This window comes from Schistocerca cancellata, chromosome 7, assembly GCF_023864275.1.
Source record: "Schistocerca cancellata isolate TAMUIC-IGC-003103 chromosome 7, iqSchCanc2.1, whole genome shotgun sequence".
Lineage (NCBI taxonomy): Eukaryota > Metazoa > Arthropoda > Insecta > Orthoptera > Acrididae > Schistocerca > Schistocerca cancellata.
The window spans coordinates 155,386,670-155,410,573 of NC_064632.1; the positions used below are offsets into that span (position 1 = coordinate 155,386,670).

The 23,904-nt window shown below is 41.9% G+C and overlaps 1 pseudogene; it reads right to left on the reverse strand.

Annotated features, from left to right (window-relative positions):
- Positions 1–15,668: 15,668 nt before the first annotated feature.
- Positions 15,669–15,786, reverse strand: LOC126093156 (5S ribosomal RNA; annotated as a pseudogene).
- Positions 15,787–23,904: the final 8,118 nt, after the last annotated feature.

Sequence of the window (23,904 nt, forward strand, 5' to 3'; positions counted from 1 at the left end):
TCCTAATGCAAACCTCCACATCCCATACAATCCGATGACACACTGTCAACACACAACCTCTGTGTAATCCATCTGACTCAAATCTTCCACTCATTATGAATTATAAACAAAGAATGCATACATGACCTCTAACAGACTTAGTTCGAATAACTCTCAGTAATTAAGTACGATTACGGAGTGTGAATGATCCTAATATTTCACAGTGTGTACACCACTTCAAGAATTATGGCAAACAGAAGCAAACATGTGGAGTATTTCTTGTGTCAAGTGTCACTTCCTATTTCAATTGCTCACGAAAAATGCAGTGTAATAACTGTGTTGGTATGTCATGTCGTTAGCTTCCTTCCTATTGGCATACATTTCTACAGCTTTCATAAAACCTCCAGCTCATGTGACTTCTATGAAGTTTCTTGTACTAAGGTCGTTCGTCGAATTATAGCAGTTCATTTTCTTATCTTAAAAATATAAGGCACTGAGCGTAAGCAAAGCAAGCAATAGCGAGTAAATATACCAGTAGTGAACAGAATGTCAACAAGTGGATGCAGCACGATTCTTACAACGAGGCTCTGCCAAATAAACAATCTATAATTAATACAATAGTGTGACCTAAACTCTATGTTTGTACACAGTATATCAGCATTTCTATGTACCAAATTAAAGAGTAGTTATGACAACAAACAGAGATGTATAAGTATACAATCCATACGCATAGCAGCAAACAGGTAATTAGCATCGTATCATCGTAAGCAAATAAATGTTCATATGTAATCTTAATAAATAAACATGAAGACGCAAGCAGATAAATCACTAAGTATAACTTACATACCTAACCACATCAGCACAATTAATCAGGTGACAATTATAATTTAAATAAATAAGCACAGCAGGCACATAATAAAAAAAAATATGACATCAGTGAAAAAGCAGTGCAGTCAAGCAATGCATAATATACACAAGTTACAACCCAGTTCATTAATAATCATTGTCAAAATCAGTTAACGTACGCAAGCACGTCGCTTCACAAGTAAATTCATAGAACATGAAATTAGTACAAAGTATGAATCACGTAATCGCGAGCAGCAAATTACGTCTAAAGTACGTACCTAAGTGGAAATATGTTACCTGAAAAATAAACTCAATTAATAGTTACCTTTTTTAGTTTATTAGTTTCTTCTTGGAAATTACATTCTTCCTGAACATTTCTCGATAGCAAGTCGTCTTAACGTCGGACACGCACAGAATTTACCTGAAGTTCTTAAATATTTTATAGAACCGTATCCTGAAAAATACTGAATGTTAATAACATAATTCATCAAGTCATTATAGCTTTATACTGATTTTATTCGGAGAACGACTGTGTATTTGTTTACGGCTGTCAGTGCATTCGCACCGAGCGCTCGATCAGCTGTAGGCGCGTGACGTAGAAAGCAATTGTTTGCGGTCAACGACTGCCTTGTGCGGCGCGCAGACTTCACTGTTGCTTTGAGTATGTGCCGCCGCGCCGCCAAAACACAGCGCGGTATCCTTGTATTCTCTGCATGTTTACGTAAACTGTTGGTTTCTCGAAAGTATGTCATTCCACAAAAATTTAACGTTAGATATATGATGTATTCCCTTAGAGCGTCGTGATTTCAGAGTTTCTACTTCGACAGTGTTATCATGAATAATTTTGCGAATTCTATATGGACCGTTATAAAGCAGAAAAAAATTTGCGACACAAGCCTTTTCCTTTGTGAGACAAACGATGAGACTTAATTAACACTTTCTGACCAACTGACAAGATTTTTAAATGACCAGGACGCTTAGCTGATTTCTCTCTTCTAGCAGCCGCAGATGTAATATTTCGTAGAGCCAGGTTGACAATTTCAGAATGCCGCAGTTTCCGTGTAGGCGGAAAAGGAACGATTTCAGAAATGCGATTTGTCGGTGCTTTGTTTTTTAATATCAGTAAAGCCGGAAAAGAAGTTGAATCATTAGGGAGTTCATTCAGAATGTTTTGAAAAATATGAAGATACTGATCTCACGTTCTGTGATTCTGATGACAATAAAGGCGACACAATTTATTGATTTCCTTCATCCATCTCTCTGAAGCGTTAGATTGAGGGTGAAAAAGTGAAATGAAAATTGGTTTAATCTTACGACGCCGTAGAGTACGAAGCCAAATTTTAGAACGAAACTGTGATCCATTATCTGATATAACCTTATCAACATGACCCACTTCTTGATGAAAGCATTAGATACTGAACGAGCTGTTGCTTTGCGTAAAGGTGTAAGACACACATATTTTGATGTCAACTCCACTGCTACGAAAATGTACGCAAAACCATTAGTAGATCGAACCACTGGACCGAACAAATCAACTGCAGCCATCTCCTTTAATTTCGCTGGAATGACAGGAAACAACGGTGCTCTGTGAGAAACAGTTGGCGGCTTAGCCTTTTGACATAATTTGCATTTGGCCAGAACAGATCGAATACGTTTTTCCATATTACTTAAGTAACAATTTTCTCGCAATTTATGAAAGCATTTTCTGGGACCAAAGTGTGCATAACTGAAATGCGTATACCAAATCAGCTTATTAACCCACTCATCAGGAATACAAACTAACCAAACAGAGTTGTCGACCGATTTTCGTTTGAAAAGAATGTCATTGCGAATTAAATAATGCTGTCTAATTGCTACGCTTTCCTTTCTCCTCCACTTCTCCTTAATGTCCTTCCAGATTGGATCCTTATTTTGCTCCTTAGCGATGTCCTGGAGCGAAGATGAAATAAAGTTCTCAAACGCAACACCTTGAACATACATCAAACAATAATTGTTTTCCTTGCAGTCCTCTTCAGCACTTTGTTTCAAACCCATAGGTGCACGTGATAAAGCATCAGCAACAATATTTGAAGAACCCTGTATGTAAACAATACTAAAGTCAAATTCCTGTAGGTACAACGCCCATCGTGACAATCTGCCATGAGTTAATTTTGTCGACATAAGAAATTCCAGAGCTCGATGATCGGTGTAAACCTTAGTATGTCTGCCAAACAAAAATGTGCGAAATTTTGTAAAAGCCCAAACAACAGCCAAAGCTTCAAGTTCCGTAATCGAATAATTCTTTTCTGATTTCGAGAGAACACGACTTCCAAATGCAATAGTCTTTTGTACTGCAACGCCGTTTTCTTCTATTTCTTGAAATAAATGTGCACCTAGGCCTTTGTATGATGAGTCCGTCGCCAAACAAAAATCTTTAGATAAATCCGGGTGTGAAAGAAGTGGAGCAGCAACTAAAGCATCACGAAGTTGTTCAAATTCTGACTGAACTTCCTCATCCCAACACCAATTAGATTTCTTTCCAGATAGTTCACATAAACGAGGTGTGGCCAAATTGTCCAATCTAACAAAGCGTCTAAGAAAATTACAGACACCAAGGAAACTACGAACATCACGTTTTGTGGTAGGAACAGCATAATTACGAATAGCGTCTAATTTTTCTGGATCAGGAAGAATACCTTCTGTAGAAATAATGTGACCGAGAAATTTCACCTGAGAACGACCAAATTCAGATTTTTCCAAGTTTACTGTAATGCCAACTCTTGCAAAGATACGTAACAATGAATCCAAAATTTTGTTGTGCTCACTCCAAGAACGTTTAGCAACAAGAATGTCGTCAACATATGAAGTAATATTGTCACGAAGATAAACAGGTAAAATTTCATTTAGGCTACGAATGAATGCTGCTGAAGATACAGTAAGTCCAAACGGTAATTTCCGAAACTGGTAACAGTTACCAAAGGCTAAAAAGGCAGTATATTTTCTACAATCAGGGTGGAGTTCTATTTGCCAAAAACTCGCGCGCATATCAATCGTGGATAAAACTTTAATTCCATGAAAATGTTGAAGAAGTTCATCTACATTTTGTGGACGGTCAGTTTCAGGAATGATGATATTATTTATCTGTCTGGAATCCAGAACCAAACGAATTGACCCATCCTTTTTAAGAACAACGTGTAATGGGCTAGTATAAGGACTGACTGCAGGCTCAATAATGCCCTGATCTAACATGTACTGAAGTTCATTCTTAACATTGTCTCTGTAAGCCAAAGGAATAGCGTACGTTTTCCCACGAAATGGTGTGTGTTCTTTTACTTTAAATAAATATTGTAAGCCTTGTATAGTTCCTGTGTGATGTCTAAATACTGTAGCATGTGAAGTCAAAATGTGGTGCAGCTCTTCTCTTGCAACGTCATCTGGCACTTCAGCTTTCTTAACCTTTTCATTAATTAATTCTTCGCTATTAATTATATCATCCATCGCGTCTCTGTATCTATTGTCATTGTCATGAATAAACACACTGTCGTCATAATGCTCAACGAAAACATCAGAAGTAAGGAACCTTAAACATTTTGTATCTGACTCAGATCTTGTTAAACACTTGAAAAATTAAAACATTTCGGCATTCCGGCAACAGTCAAATTCACACTTCCTTCTTTAAAGTTCAAAATTGCCTTATGTGCGTTAAGAAACTCCATACCTAATATAATTTGTGTACTGAGTAATGGAACAATAATAAAATTAGCAGAAAATTCGTATCCTTGACAAATGAAATTTAAGTTGGTCTGTTGTTTGACTTCCACACTTTTTCCAGAAATCGCTCCTCGAATTGTAGTTTTAGAAATAGGTAACACAGGACAGGCAATGGTCCTTTCACATATACGAAAAACTGATTCACTAATGACATTCAATGGGCTCCCAGAATCTAAAACTGCAGTGAACTTATTCTTATCCACACATACTTCAATAACAGGATGTAAAAATGCGTCTACATTATTTTCCTTTTCGTCTAACAAAATGTCTCTCATGTCTTCCAGGCGTACGTAGTGTAAAGTCGTAGTGTCATTACTTTCTGAACCGTCTAAATTGCTGCCAGGAGCCGAAGCTGCAAGTCATTGTCGATTGTTTGCGTCACGTCTTTGAGTATTCGCGTCATTTCGCGGATCCATTTCTACGATTTGCACTTGTCTCTCTGAAGGTCTGTCACGTGGAGGATGCCAATTAGGTCCTTCCTGTCTGTTAGATACAAATTCTTGGTTGTGTCTGTTATTAAAATTTCTGTTTTCCTGTCTGTCTGCATAACTACTTCTTGTGTAATTTCGACTGTCACTCCTGAAATTATTGTTGTATCTACTACCCTGGTTATTTCTGTAGTAAGAATTTCTATTACTGTATGAATAATTTCTGTCTTGATGATACCGATTACTGTTTCCGTATGATTGATCATTCCGGTACGAATTACCGTTATTATAATTGTCTGTGTAATTTCTGTTAGAACGTCTGTTATTGTCATAAGGCTGGTCTCTATTGTCCTGTCTGTTACGTCTGTCATTCTCAAAGTTACCCATATAACGCCCGTTCCGATCACTATCTCTTTCCTCTGAAAATCTATTGTAATTACTGTTACTGAAAAAATTACAGGAAGTCCCGTCGTCATTGTCATACTCGAGTTCTTGTAGCAAAGTCTTAAAAGTCTCGATGTCGTCTTTGCATCTTCCAGCTAAAGCAATTTGTCTTATGGATTGTGGCAGCTTAGTTAAACAAATGCGAATTAATTCAGTCGGGCTATAAGGGTTGGAAAGGAACTGATTCTTTCGAATCATGTCTTCAAAATATTCTCCCGGCGTGCGGAACTCAGACTGTTTGAAATTACGCTGCATAATCAGACTATGTTTGACTCTATCTTGCGTGTTTTCTGACCAATATGCCGATAGAAATGCATGATAAAAATCATTCAGATTATTACAGTCTCTAATGAGTGCGCGCATCCGCGTCGCCGGTTCGTTTTCTAAATATCCACACATAAATTCCAGTTTGTGACTTAGTGGCCAATTTGGTGGGAGTGCGTACATAAATTGATCTAACCATGAACATGGATGTATGTCATTCTTAGAATTGCGGAAGATCTTAAATTTCCGAACAGTCAAAAAGTGTTTATAGTCGAAGTTTTCGCCTCGTGGCGACAAAGACCTACCGCGTCTGTCCCAGTAGGAATGTCGATTATTGTCAAGTTCGCGCGCCTGGCGCTCTCTTGTCGCATCCCGTAAATGAAACAAATTATTTTCTTCAAAGCCCTCTGCTATCTGTGATTCTAGATTTCTTCTGCTGTCTTTTCCTACGATTTCGCCTTCAATTTGTTTGACTTGCTTTTTTAATGCCTCAAATTCCCTTTTCACGCGTTCATTAAATTTTCCCTGATTTTCAACATGCTTATTTATATTCTGGTACTCTTCGGTTTCTGCAAATGGTAATGGAGCTGTATCATCAGTATCTCTGTCCCCATTTAAACTAAGATTTGTCAATTTGTCTGAAATTTCCTCAACTCTTTCCGACAAATTACCTATTTGTTCTTTCTGTTTATTTACGTCTTCCGTAAGTGTCGCGACTCGGGTTTCAGTATTAACACATTTAGTAGTTAACTGTTCATATTGTTGTGTTAGGTTATCTAATCTGTCATTTGGTACGGATTCCTCGATTCTCTCAAATATTTCTTCCTTATCGTGTGCACGTTGTAAATTTAACTCTGAAAATTTTTGTACTATCGCGCGATCTCTTTCTTCCTGTTCTCTATCCTGTTCCCTTTGTCTAATCTCTACTGCAACTAATCTATTATTGTGAGCATTCAAAATCGGTTGTACTTCTTCTCTGATTTCTTTCTTTAATTCATCTTTCATATTTTTGAAACATGTCCCTATTCGTGAGTCTAACCGTGTTTCCCAAGTTCCCATCTCTGTTTTAATTGTTCCTATCTCTGTTTTTAATTCAGATCCTAACCGTGTTTCCATTGTTCCCATATCAGTTTTTAATTCAGATCGTAACTGTGATCCCACATTTAATATAGCACTCATCAACTGCTCCATAGTAACTGTTTCAAAATTCTTTTCACCCCTCACATTTCCCACAAAACCAGCTTCCTTCTGCATAGCCATAAGGCCATCTGTGTTCGATACTATTCCAGAATCTTCTGTCGTTAATCTCGGATTCTGTGAATTTTCTGATTGAGAAAAATTTTGAAATGGTTCCGGACTATTTTCCCGACTTATTACATTGTTTTCCACTTCATTATCCATCATACTGTTTTCCTCTGTTGGCGAGTTCGCCATGTTAACAATTTCGTCATTCTCACTATTCATCATTTTTGCCTTTTTCATCGATCGCGTAATCATTTACAAAACATACAAAACTCGTCACTATATGAAAATTACACACAATGACTCTTTATCTTCAACAATACCATTCACACGAAATATTTCCCTCAAACACGATTAATCGAACAATTGAAATAATTGCACAAAATCGTCAAATGCGTATACAAGGCAATAAAACTTAAATTTTGAAAAATACCATTAGAAGAATGCCAATTACCAAATCTACACATGCAATATAGACTACAATTACTAAACTACAAATTACTACAACAATACTACTGTCTACTATTTTTACAATCAGAAGAATTCCAAGGGACGATCCGAAGCAGCGGTCGACACGTGCATGGGGGCTTAATTAAAATAAAGATATAAGAATGCAATGCAAATACTTTTTAATTTTCTGTCGCTGTATGTCCGATTACGCTGTTTCGTAAACGGCTGGCCCTGACTAGTATTAGTACGCAATCTGACTGCATAGAACAACAACAAAGAATGAAATGAAAATTTCTGTTAATACAATTAATTAATTAAGTCCCCAGCAACTATAAAACCTACGAAACCAACAAAGCACAAGTGTAGCTGTTCTGTATGTGGTAGTATGACTCAACGCACATCTGGCACGGTTCTTCTTCAACAAGACAAGAATTTTTAAATACCAATTATACTGACGTGATACGTGCAAGAAAACCAAAATTACACTCTAATACAAGAACACAAGCCAGATGCATTGTTGACTGAACCTGTAATGATGCATTATTTAGGTCACTGAAATAATGAGAGAGAAAAATAAAAGTAGTTAGTTACCTTAATTTATATTGACGAAATGCACTCTGATCATTACAATGTCTCCTTTAGAATAACATCTGCTATCTCTCCCATCAAATAGCTGCATAAAACATGGAACAAACACTCACTACTACCCCATCTCACTCCAACTTCAGCGACAAGCAGTGTCCACCACAACTTCTCGGCAAGAACTGCTTGCCGCTACGTCTCAATAATCACTGCCAGTGGAGGCGGCGGAACAATACTCTCTGGCGCGATCTCTGGCGCTGTGGCTCAGTGTAGCCACCTTTCAACACATCCATGGCCGAGGCAGGATTCGAACCTGCGAATGTAGCGGTCGAGCGGTTCCAGAATGTAGCGCCTAGAACCGCTCGGCCACCCCGGCCGGCGGAGAATGAGGTATATATTTCTGTTTTCTTCATGAAAGGATACTAGACGCGCCGGAATCACACGCATCTCAAGTTGTCAGTGCATTACGTTCGGCTCTGTTCGTTGTTTCCCTGCTGTATCGTTTATGACAATATAGTGTTTTACAAAATGACGCGGCATGATTTTCTGGAAATGTTAATTAGCCGATTCTAGCCCATCAATAACAACACTTACATTATCTGCGATGAAAAAAGGTGTAGACGTATCCACCACGACATTAACCAAATCAGTGTGTATCAGGAAAAGGAGGAACGCTAGTACCCGCTACAGAGCTCTACGTGCGCGGCGACGCCTAGTAAACAGCTGTCAATCCCATCACCTGCTCTCCCTGCGGTTCGGTCTCATTCTCTTTCAAGTGGACGAACACTAGTCGACTGTGACTCGATACGGGCATGGCTGTTCCACGCCGCTAGGAAACTTGGCGGGTAGCTACGTCACAACGCAGAGTGGGGCGTAGAGGAAGATCGCAGAGCATGCGCACACTGCAGTTTTGCCATCTACTCTGGTGTGCAACACTTACGGCAACAATAACTTTCGCGTGACACGTCACGGCCAAGTAACTCCAGTGAAACTTGAATTATACATGGAAAAAAAACTACTACAGTATAGTATAGAAGACAACTGAAAAAATTAGGAACAAGACGAATATAAATTATAATTTTATTCAAAGGCAGTAATTACACTGAGGCCGCCACGATTCGTGATCGTTCCCTGCACATTATAAACTCCGGTATATGGTTCTTAATGGATTGTGTCATCACCACAGATGGCAATGCGTGTTATGCAGGGATTCCTCCCATGCTGGCCACAAGGCTTGGGTGGATTACTTGTGGCAGAGCATTCCATTCCTTCACCAGTGCGGTTGACAACTACTAGATGAACGCTTGAGCATGAGTTACAGTGCGTCTCCCCACGGCATTCCACATGCGCTGGATGAGACTTTAAGTCATTCCAGTCGTTGAATATCCTCTCGATCCTGGAGGTCCTCCAGCTGCCTGTTCCTTGCGGTCACGCATTGTCATACATAAAAATGGAGTTAGGACCGAATGCATCCCTGAAAAGACGCACATCGGTAGGTAGAAGGCATCACAGTGACGTTGACCGGTGAGTCTGTACATGCTCGAAGATTTGGAGGTAAGTAGATCCATGATACATTATACTTACCGACATCACAACACCTGAACTACCGAAACTCTCACGTTCGACACCGTTCCACTGTATATTACTTCTCAAACACGGCGCAAGGCAGTCACAAGTAATGCACCCAGAAACACTATCGAACGAGATCGTTTTGAGTAGGTTTTGTAGTGCGTTTTCGTGGGGGATGGGGTTTTGGGGAGAGGTTCCATAATGTTTGCATGAGCAGACTGACTCCCCTATCTTTTAGTACCATACACTCACAGTTCAACGTTCTTGTGACACTGTACTGCTTCCCCATGTGCGTTCTTTCAGGGGTGCATTCGGCCCTGACTCCAATTTTATGTACGACAATGCGCGATCGCATCGAAGTGTGTATGGGGAGGAGCTCCCGGATTCAGAAGATATTCACTGAATAGACTGACCTTGCTTCACATCTAGTCTTTCCGACAGTCATTTTTCTTTCGGTCTCCTCGCATTTTTCCGCAGCCATTTCGTCGTAGGTTTTCTGGACTTCCTATTTATTTAATTTCTCTGTGACTTGTGTTTCTGTATTCCTGAATTGTCCTAAACATTTTTGTATTTCCCTCCTTCATCCGTCAACTGAAGTGTTTCTTCTGTCACCCAAGGTTTCTTCGCAGGTACCTTCTGGATATCTATGTACAACTTTCGTGATTGCCCTTTTTAGAGATGTCCAATCCTATTCAGCTGTACCGCGTACTGAGCTATTCCCCATTGCTGTGTCTATAGCCTTAGAGAACTTCAAGCGTACGTCGTCATTTCTTACTACATACATACCCCACTTCTGTCTAGATTGATTTTTCCTGAATAATCTCTAAAACTTCAGCCTACTCTTCAGAACCACTACATTGTCATCACAGTCTATATCTGCTTCTTGGTACGCCTATCAATCCAGTATCTGATATCGGGAACTCTGCCTGATCATGATGTAATCTAAATGAAATCTCCCGTATCACAAGGCCATTTTCAGGTACAGCTCCTCCTCTTGTGAATGTTGAACGGAGTAATCACTATTACTGTGGTAGACAGAGACTGTAATACATCCATCAAGTTACTGAGGCCGTATGTTGCAAGTGTTAATATGAGATGAAGAGGTTGGACACAGGAGAGAAATTCGTGGCAGGTGACATCAAACCGGTCAGAAGACTGAAAGCTCAGAGAAAAGGAAGAAAAAAGAAAGCATACGCACCATGTGGAAGTTACTTCCTCCCTTAAGTTTTGCCACCGATATATGTGTAGCACTTTAGTTCCGCGTGACTATACACACCAAGCAAGTGGCTATGTCATCATGAAAGTTATTGTGTCCAGCAACTACCGACTAACTTTACAAAGTTTGGTACCCTCTCTCACACACCGCAGCCGAGTGAACACCACGCAGATTGGGAGAAACTCTAGTATGAACCACTAAGAAACACGCCTCGTTACAGTATACCAGTTTAATGCTAGCTCATTTTTTGTTTTGTGGGAGATGCATTTTTGGTTTCAGCTGCTGAGATAAGATCGAATGCTGCATGTCAAATTGCATAATTTTCTGATTTGTTTAGCAATAAATCATGGTTTACACAGTCGAAAGACTTTGTTAAGGAGATGATTGTACATGGCGTGATTCAGATGCCTCTGACTATGGATTCTGTGCAATCCACTCTGCCTTCAAATACAACGTACTAATTTTATACTCTTTTGCACGCTACGCACAAATTGTTAGTCTTATAGAAAAAATTAACAGGATTTTTCTGCGGAAATTTAGTGTAGTTACTTTTTATAGAGGGATACGTCATCACTAGAGGCCTATGTTTTCGAATTATTCATGTAAAACATCCAGAAATGACTATCAAACACGTTCTTCTTGGATAACTCGAAAATCGTGCCCCCCCGCCCCAAGTGAAAACGCATTCGAGCACAAAATTTAAATACATTAAATTTCCTACAAAATTAGCCTATTCATCTTTCCTGTAGGGCTAATGGTTTCAGCATAATACGCTAGAGTACGAAAATCTCGCGTGTGGTTTATGAAGGCGTTGCGGGTTGCATAAAACTTATAAATAGAGGCAGCTGAATCACTCCGCATATTTATTAGCAGCGTCTACTACGCTGTTAAAGGCGAACTATATTGTTTACGAAACTGAAGAACAATTATAAATCCGAAATGCTTATTCGTCAGAAATAAGTGTTCATAAATATACAACTACTGTTTTGTGTGTTATTTTGTTGCCCAACGGTGTTCAGCGTGAATTAATCATCGGACGCTATGTGAGGAAGATGGTCGCTGTTTCAATTGCAGCAGGGTGCGCTGCACTAAACCAGCCAGGCCGCTGATGAGCTCGCTCCGTAAATACCGCGGCCGTAGCGCAATGACACTGCTGCCAACCAAACATCGTTTGGCGGCGGTCCGTTAGGACACTGGATGGAGCGGCGCGTCAGCCTATATGGCGCGACAATCAGCTTAGTCGCCAGGAAATGAGGCCGCCAACGACACACGCGCCGGATGACAGCCTTTTCCCTCGCGTGAAAACGCCGCGCGGAGCCCAGCACTGCAATAGCCGCTCAGTCTCTGCGCACCTCGAAAATAGGTGGCTCATACAGTTCTGGTTCATACAGGGCCTGTCGTTAGTTCACGTTTCTTTCCTACCTGGTACAGCAATCACAGATTTGCCAATCAGCACCCACAATAGAAACTACTGATCAAGTCACATCACTTTGTAATCGCTGCCCTTGACCATTTTAACGAGAGCGATTAAATACCTGAAGATACCTCCACTGGTATCCATTCGTTTATGCATCATCAAGAGTTTCGAGTCTCTTCTTTTCCAGTTTTCTCAAAGTTTATGATTTAATTCCGTACAATTTTGTGCTTCTAATTCAGATTATAGCACATTCTTTCATAAAATTAACGTTTATGTTTCATACCACTAAATTTCTGTCAGCGAGGAACATTCTCTTCGCTTGTAATAGACTACAAGGTTATTATAAATGACTGAAGCGATTTCGTAGATTTTCTGTAGCTATATTATCTGATATATTATATTACAAGTGTTCCATATGTGCGTCCTTACTGATTCTGCAGATATAAAGTCGATATCTAGTTCTTCGCACGTACGGCACAGCGTTTACATATCAATCTGTTCAAAAGCACTGCTGGTGCGAGCTCGTAGTTCAGGTATGTTTCCTGGGAGACGAAGTCTCAACAAGAATCTTTCACATTAAGGCCCATAAAAAATTCGCGTGAAGTTTCGTCGACTATGACATGAATTTCTTCACTCACTGCACGCCGACACGCAGTTTTGTTATTGTAGAGGCATCCTGAAGCTTTAAACTGCGAATAAAAGCTCTGAATAGGGTTGATAGTTGGCGGATCTTTGTTGAAATGTCCTTGCGCTGTTGCGACAGACTGATGTTAAAGCATTTCAAGCACAACATATTTCATCTAGGCGCCTGTCGCCATCTTGCATAACTACTTACTGCAGCGCTCTCGTGGCAGAAATCTCAAGTTCGGAAGCAAAATTACAAAACGTTTTGAGTTTTTATAAGTTCTGAATTTTGTGAAAATATGTCTGTTGATGTAGCTATAGCGAATTTATGAAATCGCTTAAATCATTTATGATAACCTTGTAATCATATTTCCTCATTGCTTCGTCCCTTTGGTACTGTGCTTGCAAGGTATCAAAATTCCTTTACTTCATATACTTCATAGCCCCTAGTGTGTCATTCTGTTTATCAATAAATTCATTCCTGCTGCTCCTCATTACCTTCGTCTTTCTTTGATTTACGCTCATTCCTTCTTCTCTATTCAATGCGTTGTTCTTTCAATTTGTGAAACAACGAACCTTCCCAGGAGTACCACACGGTGATACAAGTGTTTAGGCAGCTGCACCAGCGGCAAAAAAGGAAGAGTCAAGTAAGAATTTTGCTGAAATTAACACAACGGTTTAATACAAAATCCGCAATTACTGGTTTTAAAACAGATTTATAATCAATAGAGTCAAGAAGGATAATAAATCTATTTTAAGTAGGCATTCATATAAAATCAATCAGGCGATAGATTCAGCACCAATTTGCAACGAACGACCCACTCATGTATCCAAAATATCCCTATGAATGCCGGCCGTTGTGGCCGAGCGGTTCTAGGCGCTTCAGTCTGCAACGGCGCGACCGCTACGGTCACTGGTTCGAATCCTGCCTCGGGCGTGGGTATGTGTGATGTCCTCAGGTTAGTTAGGTTTCAGTAGTTCTAAGTTCTAGAGCTTTGATGACCTCAGATGTTAAGTCCCATAGTGCTCAGAGCCATCCCTATGTATTATATGGAGTTTTGACCTTGTAAGTTCAAATATTTCCACTGTTGACTAAATACACTGTCCTGAAGAATAGTAATATAAGTAATGTAAGTAATAAGTAATATAAGACAGAACTTCAACCGCAGACTAATAATTATAGCTCTTACGAGTAGTATGTTTTTATGTTAGTTGTGACCTCCAAGCACGTATGGCACAAGCACTGTACTCATGTTTATTTTTCCCTGGACTACAGATCAGGTATTGATGAGTGGAGACGTGGACGCAAAGTGAAAAGTCTCTAGTGACACGCGTGGTCAACTTCGTGGAGCAGTTACGACCGTGCAGAAAACATCAGGTAGAAAATTATGTGAAGTTTTTGCGGGAAAACTGTTAGATGCAGTGAACAAACAACTAAAACACTAAAGCGGGTACATATTAAATACCAGTTATCATATTATCTATACCTATGGCCCTCCATGAATTCGTCTCCCCCTCGTGAAGATCCAGGAACACAAAGTGAACCGCCTTGACGCCCATTGACAGAAACCCAGAATACGAAACCTCCGTTGGCAAAATGACAGGCTCAGTTCCCATGTCTCTCAACAGGTAGGGTTTGGTCCCTGTCCTTCAAAATGAGAGGCAGTAGCTTTATTTTTTGAAGCCTGAAGCTTGCAGGGGTGTGGCGCAGGCTAATCCATAAAATATATTTCCAGAAGGTTTTGCTGAACAGCTCTTATATATTTGAAAAATGTCATACAACCGGCTTGAGCTGCTGGTAAAACATTTTATTTATGCGAGCAGTTTCAGTCGCCAGACCATCATCAAGTTAATAAACGTATTCACAGCATCACGTTAGGCGAAATATAAAATCTTTATCGTCAGATGATAGAACTATGAATAATAGACTGTTATCATATCGTAGGAAAAGTTAGGTCGTCAATCTATAGAAACTGCGAACAGCGTTAACGTTTCAACATGAGTAAATACACTACATAGAACAGTTTTATAGATTGTCGACATAATTTATACTACTATTTGACAAGATAGTGTGATTCACAGTTTTATTATATGGCGATAAAGATTTTTAAATTTCGTCTAATATGAAACTATGAACACTTTTATGGACCTGATGATGCTCAGACGACTGGAACTGGTTGTATAAATAAATTACTTCACCTGCGACTCAGGCCGGCTATATGACTTTTTCAGATTAGCCAAAATAAGTCTAGCCGTTGTCACATCCTGCCCACTGAGTTTGAGCTTCGAAACGGCCTTGCATCAGCAGCTTCTTTACCGTCGCGGGAGCGTTTTGCTGCAGGCATTTACCACTTTGCAGTTAATAGCACTTCAGCAGTTTATCATGTTGATCAGGACACAGCAACATCGCTCACGTATGCACAGATTCTCGCCCGCCCGGAGAGTGCGAACATGTCGCACTACGGCCACAGACTATTGGCGACAGCTACGTTGAACGGTTCACCGGAACAACCCACACTTGTCGCTTTCATCTGCTCTCTTGATTCAGTAGTCTCTCTGTCAAGATTGATCGCTGTTGTGTATACTTCACTAAGTTTTAATTACACGTGGTCTGTGAGATTTACCATTGCGTCACTGAAGGGTACTTCTACTCCGTCCGAACAGGCCATGACGGCCCAACAGTACCGACCGGTCGCCATGTCATCCTCAGATACAGGCGTCACTGGATGCGGATATGGAAGGGCATGTGGTCAGCATACCGCCCTCCCGGCCGTATGTCAGTTTGCGAGACAGGAGCCGCTACTTCTCAATCAAGTAGCTCCTCAGTTTGTCTCACAAGGGCTGAGAGCACCCTACTTGCTAACAGCGCTGGGCAAACCGGATGGTCACCCATCGAAGTAGTAGCCTAGCCCGACAGCACTTAACTTCGGTGATCTGACGGGAACCGGTGTTACCACTGCGGCAAGGCCGTTGGCGTCACTGATTGCTACTGTCGGCTAACTACGGTCTTTTTGGATAATACGTTAATATTTCCATTACTCAAGCTAACAGTTTTCTGCGTCCGCCATCGATGGCGAAGATGTAATACATTCTGCAGTGCTACAAGGTGTATTGGAACCTGTGGCCTACCCGCTTGAAGAGCTTGTCATTCAACTCACAACTCATGAAAAATATGTCTTTCATCAAGATTTCAAGTCCCTAAGCCTTTCAGCTTAATGCCCATTTCTCTGAATTACTTGACTTAGTATACTTCCAGAACATCTGAAACATGTGAGATGACATTCACAATCTCCTGCGATATTCTTCCGCATTTCGCCGCCAACTGGAAAGCCCACCCTGCTTCAGTCTACTCATACTCCTAAATTATTACTTTGAATACACGAATGTGCAAAAGTCGTGGGATGGCGATAAGCACATATGTATACAGATGGCGCTAGTATCGCGTACACAAGATATAAGAGTGCAGAGTATTTGCGGAGCTTCATTTGTACTCAGGTGATTCACGTGTAAAGGTCTCCGACGTGATCATGGCAGCTCGAAGGGAATGAACAGACTTCGAACGCGGAATGGTAGTTGGAGATAGAAGTGTGGGACATTCCATTTCGGAAATTGTTAGGTAATTTAATATTCCCAGAGCCACAGTGTCAATAGTTTGCCGAGAAACCCAAATTTCAGGCATTAACCCTCGCCACGGACAACGCAGTGGCCGATGGCCTTCACTTAAAGACCGATAGTAGCGGCGTTTGCGTAGAGTTGTCAGTGCTAACAAAAAAACACCACTGCGTGAAATAAGCACAGAAATGAATGTGAGACGTACAACTAACGCATCCGTTAGGAAATGGAAAAAAGAACACATTGACACCGGTGTGTCAGACCCACCATACTTGCTCCGGACACTGCGAGAGGGCTGTACAAGCAATGATCACACGCACGGCACAGCGGACACACCACGAACCGCGGTGTTGGCCGTCGAATGGCGCTAGCTGCGCAGCATTTGTGCACCGCCGCCATCAGTGTCAGCCAGTTTGCCGTGGCATACGGAGCTCCATCGCAGTCTTTAACACTGGTAGCATGCCGCGACAGTGTGGACGTGAACCGTATGTGCAGTTGGCGGACTTTGGGCGAGGGCGTATAGTGGGCATGCGGGAGGCCGGGTGGACGTACCGCCGAATTGCTCAACACGTGGGGCGTGAGGTCTCCACAGTACATCGATGTTGTCGCCAGTGGTCGGCGGAAGGTGCACGTGCCCGTCGACCTGGGACCGGACCGCAGCGACGCACGGATGCACGCCAAGACCGTAGGATCCTACGCAGTGCCGTAGGGGACCGCACCGCCACTTCCCAGCAAATTAGGGACACTGTTGCTCCTGGGGTATCGGCGAGGACCATTCGCAACCGTCTCCATGAAGCTGGGCTACGGTCCCGCACACCGTTAGGCCGTCTTCCGCTCACGCCCCAACATCGTGCAGCCCGCCTCCAGTGGTGTCGCGACAGGCGTGAATGGAGGGACGAATGGAGACGTGTCGTCTTCAGCGATGAGAGTCGCTTCTGCCTTGGTGCCAATGATGGTCGTATGCGTGTTTGGCGCCGTGCAGGTGAGCGCCACAATCAGGACTGCATACGACCGAGGCACACAGGGCCATCACCCGGCATCATGGTGTGGGGAGCGATCTCCTACACTGGCCGTACACCACTGGTGATCGTCGAGGGGACACTGAATAGTGCACGGTACATCCAAACCGTCATCGAACCCATCGCTCTACCATTCCTAGACCGGCAAGGGAACTTGCTGTTGCAACAGGACAATGCACGTCCGCATGTATCCCGTGCCACCCAACGTGCTCTAGAAGGTGTAAGTCAACTACCCTGGCCAGCAAGATCTCCGGATCTGTCCCCCATTGAGCATGTTTGGGACTGGATGAAGCGTCGTCTCACGCGGTCTGCACGTCCAGCACGAACGCTGGTCCAACTGAGGCGCCAGGTGGAAATGGCATGGCAAACCGTTCCACAGGACTACATCCAGCATCTCTACGATCGTCTCCATGGGAGAATAGCAGCCTGCATTGCTGCGAAAGGTGGATATACACTGTACTAGTGGCGACATTGTGCATGCTCTGTTGCCTGTGTCTATGTGCCTGTGGTTCTGTCAGTGTGATCATGTGATGTATCTGACCCCAGGAATGTGTCAATAAAGTTTCCCCTTCCTGGGACAATGAATTCACAGTGTTCTCATTTCAATTTCCAGGAGTGCATATTTGGGGTTAATGGGATATGACAGCAGACGACTGACGTGACTGCCTTTGCTAACAGCACGACATCGCCTGCAGAACTTCTCCTGGACTTGTACCACATCGATTGTACCTTAGACGACTATACAACCGTGGCCTGGTCAGATGAATCCCGATTTCAGCTGGAAAGAGCTGATGGTAGGGTCCGAGTGTGACGAGGACCCCACGAAGCTACGGACCTAAATTGTCAAAAAGGCACTCTGCATTCTGGTGGTGGTTCCGTAATCGTGTGGGACTTGTTTACAATCAATGAACTGGGTCTTCTGGATGTTCGGCTACGTGCAGATCATTTGCAATCATTAATGGACGTCATGTTCCCAAACAACGATGGAATTTTTGTGGCTGACATTGTGCCATGTCACCGGGCTACAATCGTTCGCGATTGGTTTGAAGAACATACTGGACAGTTCGAGCGAATGATTTGGCCACGCAGGTCGCCAGACATGAATCTCATCGACCATTTATGGGGCTTAATCGAGAGATCAGTTTGTGGACAAAATCCTGGATCGGTGACACTTTCACATGTACGAATGTCTATAGAGCCAGCACGACTCAGTGTTTCTGCAGAGAACCACTAAATATTTATTGGGTCCATTCCATGTCGAGTTGTTACACTACGCCGGACAAAAGGAAGTGCGACATGATATTAAGAAGTATCCCATGATTTTCGCCCGTCAGCGTAAACGTATAATTTGTACCACATTTTCACATAAGACAAATCAGTAAGAAATATTCGTCCACGGCCATTGACTGCTATTGCTGAGTACTGCTTTTGCACAGTGATATTCAATTATATGGTCGTGATACTTGAACTGATTCGTCCACCGAAGTAGCTACCAAAGGACGAATAGTATCGTGAACAAATTTAGTATTGAATCTGGAGCTTGTTATGCTTAAAACTCGATCCAGCGCTTGTTCTAAGCTCACAGAAGTAAGAAAAAAGGATTTCTGTGATAGTTAAAACTTTCACATACTGTTTAACCGATATTTTAGAATTTTTACAATGATTTTAAAGAATAATGGATTTTCTCTGTGAATATATGGTTATATGTTGATCGTAAATAAGATTGTTAACATGCTGCCTGACAACAGAAGTGAAGCACCTAGAAGACATGGTCGGATGTCAGTGTAACTTCATACACGTACAAAGCACGGAGGGTGTGTAAGTGATTAAACATGCAATTTTCTGTGACATGTAGAACTGTCAGCAATAGTGTTGTTCACGTTTAGCGTCGTCACAGGAGTGATAGGATATATAAGGGGTCTAAGCAGCGTGAGATGTTGAGTCACCACTGACAAGGATACATAAATTCCACAAACTCGGGTATCCTACCGTTATCAGTTCTTGACGTAGATTGGAAAATTCAGATTTTTGGGCCCTTCGGATGTGACAGTCGCCGACATTGGACTATGAAGACGTGGGGGGGTAGGCATAGTCGTTGTCACAGTTCCGATCGACCATTACAAGGGAGGATGCTGTATAGTGCACCATTCACATGTAACCCCCTTCTCATATGCACCTGCCAATCGAAGACAGTAATGGACTCCATGCAACATCCGTGTCAGTCTCCACTGCTAATGACAGTCTCACAGCAGCTGGACTACGGAATTACAGTCACTTAGGTGGAAATGGAAGACCAAGAATGAAGTGCTCGGTATCAAAAAATGTGCACGACAGGGGTACAGCCTGTCGCCCCTGCTGTTCAGTGTACACATCGAAGAAGCAAGGACGAAAAGGAAATAAAAGGTTCAAGAGTGGAACTGAAATTCAAAGTGAAAGGATATCATTTGCAGACGACATTGCTATCCTCAGTTGAAAGTGGAGACGAATCACAAGACCTGCTGAATGGAATGAACAGTCTAATGAGTATAGTATATGGACTGAGTGTAAATCTAAGAAAGACGAAAGTAATGAGGAGTGGCAGAAATAAGAACAGCAAAAAAATTACCAATACAATTGGTGATCAAGAAATAGAAGAAGTTAAGGAATGCTGCTACCTAGGTGGTAAAATAACCCGTGACGTGCTAAGCAAAGGGAACAAAAAGTAGACCAGCATTGGCAAAAAGCGCATCCCTTATAAGAGAAGTCTGCTAGTACCCAACATACGCGTTAGTTTGAGAAGAAATTTCTCAGAATGTATCTTGACTGCACAGCACTATATGATAGTGAAACATGGATTGTGGGAAAACCGGAGAAGAAGTGAATCGAACCATTTGAGAATGTGATGTTGCAGAAGAATGCTGAAAATTAGGTGCACTAACAATCTAAAGAATGAGGAAATTCTCCAGAGGATCGGCGAAGAACGGAATAGATGAGAAACACAGGAGGAATGGTTAGGTTGGTAGGACATCTGTTAAGACATCACGGAACGGTACTAGAGGTTGCTATAGAGGGTAAAAACTGTAGACGAAGTCAGAGAATGGAATGCATCAAGGAAATAAATGAGGGCGTAATGGAGTCGCATCGTGTTCAACGATGAATCGCGGTTCTGCGCACCCTGGATGACATTCATCGATGAGTATGACGGCCACGTGGGCAGACGTCCGATTCCTCCAGTGTTCTGGAGCCACATAATGCTGTTACTTCTGGCGTCATGGTTGAGTAGCCATCGGATATGACTTCATGTCACGGCTAGTAGTCACTTTTGAATACATCGTGGAAGCAGACAGTGATCGAAGGAAGTGATTTAACCAAAGTTGGAGACCACTGGTCTAGCAGCGTCTTCAAGTTACTAGAAATATGATGGAGTATTGATCGTTTCTTTCCAGTTAATTTAATTTTTTTGGAGGTTTAAGCGTGTATAGAATAGATTCTACTTATTTCATGTTACATTATGCCAATACTTACGCCTAATCAAGAACTTTCCGAAGGATATTATTCCATACGACATCAGCAATGAAAATTCTCAAATAGCGATTATAATCCAACGATATCTGGAAATACGTCACGATCGTCTTCGTGACATTGTAAACTATTTTTGTCTAAGTGTGAGTCTCTCCAATGGAGACTCTACGTAATAGTCCTTCTTCGAACATGAAATTTCGAAGTAAAATTTCTCGTTACGTCTTACTTCCAACTGACGTGTCCTCTGTTTTCCCAGTCACTTTTCATATCTGCAGAACACATCTTAAATCATCGAAAGTCTCTTTCACTAGGCACAGAATATAGTCAGCCATCCCTCTTTCTTTGATCTATTTCTCTGTCGCTATACAAACAAAACATCGTGTTAGCTGCCGTAATTTCAGTTCTTAGTTATTTCGGCATCATCAAGGCACACAGCCGACACAGCGAAACAGGACAGTATAACGCGATTGTAGTTGGAGGATCAAGCCTCGCTTTCAGCAGCTTTCAAGGCATCTGTTGCTGTCGCACTCGAGTAGCAGGTAGAATTCACCACGCTCCGAGCTGGGTTGTTATGCGCCGAACGCTCGACACCCACAGGAAGCCGTACTTGGAAGCGCGAGACGACGCTATCGGAAAAATAACAAGAACCTCGCCACGGAAGCGCCTCCACAGGAGATGGCCGTTAACGGTCTTCTCTCACGTTGGCAGAAGTTTTTGCCGAAGTCAGCATCTGTGAACAGGGCACAACGTGGCGAGTTTGAATGCTTTCCAGTATCCATGTCGAGTTTAAATGCTTTTCAAAATGGTTCAAATAGCTCTGAGCACTATGCGACTTAACTTCTGAGGTCATCAGTCGCCTAGAACTCTGAACTAATTAAACCCAACTAACCTAAGGATATCACTCACATCCATGCCCGAAGCAGGATTCGAACCTGCGACCGTAGCGGTCACGCGGTTCCAGACTGAAGCTCCTAGAACCGCACGGTCACACCGGCCGGCAAATACTTTTCAGATTCTGTGTAGTTCCTATCTTGCCCTGAGCAACAATGGTAGATTTATAGTATGGGCTTTATAGAATTTCGAACGCTGATTATGTATAAGAGAATAAAAACTCTTCCGTTACATTTTCTTCGTTTTGCTGTGATGTAACAAGAAATATTTTTAGACTGCCGAAAGTAGTCTTTGAGAAACTGGCTGGAGGTTTCGGAAAAGGTGGTGAAACATTTATGCTCATATTCTTTTTTTACTTGAATTTGACCTTCGTGAAAGACTGACATTATTTTAAATGTTACTCGATTAAATGTGTAGAAACATTCTTTATTCTCTGCTATGGTCTACATATTTTGATAGGACATAGCAATCGAATGAATAGTTCTTGTCGCCGGCAGAATATACGTGCATTCCATTCCACCCGAAATATAGCCCACGATTATGACTTATGAGAATGAACTTATAACACTGATAACTGAACTTCGTAAATAATCGTAAGTGTTATTGAGGGTTAATACTTCATCCTTAGGTACATTTTATTAATGAAACAAGGGCAGGTGACGTTGTAGATACATCACGAAAGACGCTTTATTTTTCAGTCCTTTAGGGCTGTAGACATATAGCAACTTCACTGATAGCGTTCGCTCTGACAGTGTGTGTTTCTGTGTACTCGGTCGTTTTTAGGAAGCTCCACATCCTCTCATCATCATTATCACCGTCACCGTCATCATCATCATCATCATCGTCGTCATCATAGTCATCACCCTAGTCGTCGTCGTCTTATCTGTCGTTGCCATAATCGGTAGTTGTCGTTATCATCTCCATTGTCATAGTCGCGCCACTCAGGCGTGAAATCGCCTGTCCACTCCACGCCGACTGCACTATAGAAAAATTACAGAAGTTTTCCGATCTGTGAGTGTAGTACGACGCTAAATTTCACACTAATCCAGCGTGACATACCAGGACAAGCAAGAAGAAGAGCCTCAGTCGATGCAGCCCCACTCAGCAGCCTAATCCAAGAAAAAACTTAGAAACCGTGTTGGTTGTTGCTATGTATCGTTACTCACAACATCGCGGTTCAGGAACTATGTAAACTGCATCGTCCGCAGCTCGTGGTCGTGCGGTAGCGTTCTCGCTTCCCGCGCCCGGGTTCCCGGGTTCGGTTCCCGGAGGAGTTAGGGATTTTCTCTGCCTCGTGATGACTGGGTGTTGTGTGATGTTCTTAGGTTAGTTAGGTTCAAGTAGTTCTAAGTTCTAGGTGACTGATGACCATGGATGTTAAGTCCCATAGTGCTCAGAGCCATTTGAACCATTGTAAACTGCATCCAGAAATATTCGTGTGAAGCTATGTCCCTGAAAGTAAATCAAACTACTATAACAATAAAAGCTCCATTTAACCAGTCATTAAAACGTACGTTTATAAGACACTACGCCGTTTGGACGCTTAGTTCCACTGCGATGTATTCTTGGCAGCTACGCGGTCAAACTAACACATTTGGTTGTTGCCTGAAGAAGGAGCGTTTCCTTCTAAACTATCAGTGGTAAAAATAAAATAAAATTTCACTGATCATTTGTGCTTCTGTTGTTCTCGCCATCTGAACTTACGTTATTGGCTGCAATAACGCCACAGTAAAATCATCTTCACGGACACCAACAGTAGTCTTGTAGGCCATTTGTATGTGAAGGTGAGCTACTCGATCTTGAGAAGCATCATTGGCTACTGACTGAAATTCGTTATTATACTCCAATGGCGCAGAGTCAAGGATTCCCTAACCAAAATCTGTGTGTTTTCAAAGCAGAAAGTACTGTTATATGTGGAAGTGCTCAAATAGGGATTTGTTCCTCATGAAATATAATGCAATGTAGTAACTGAAATTATTCAACGCCTTCAAGCATTTGGAACAGAGAGATGTATTTTGAACTGGGTGACAGTCAAAAGTATACTCTCGAGAGGTTGCTCTCAATAATTGT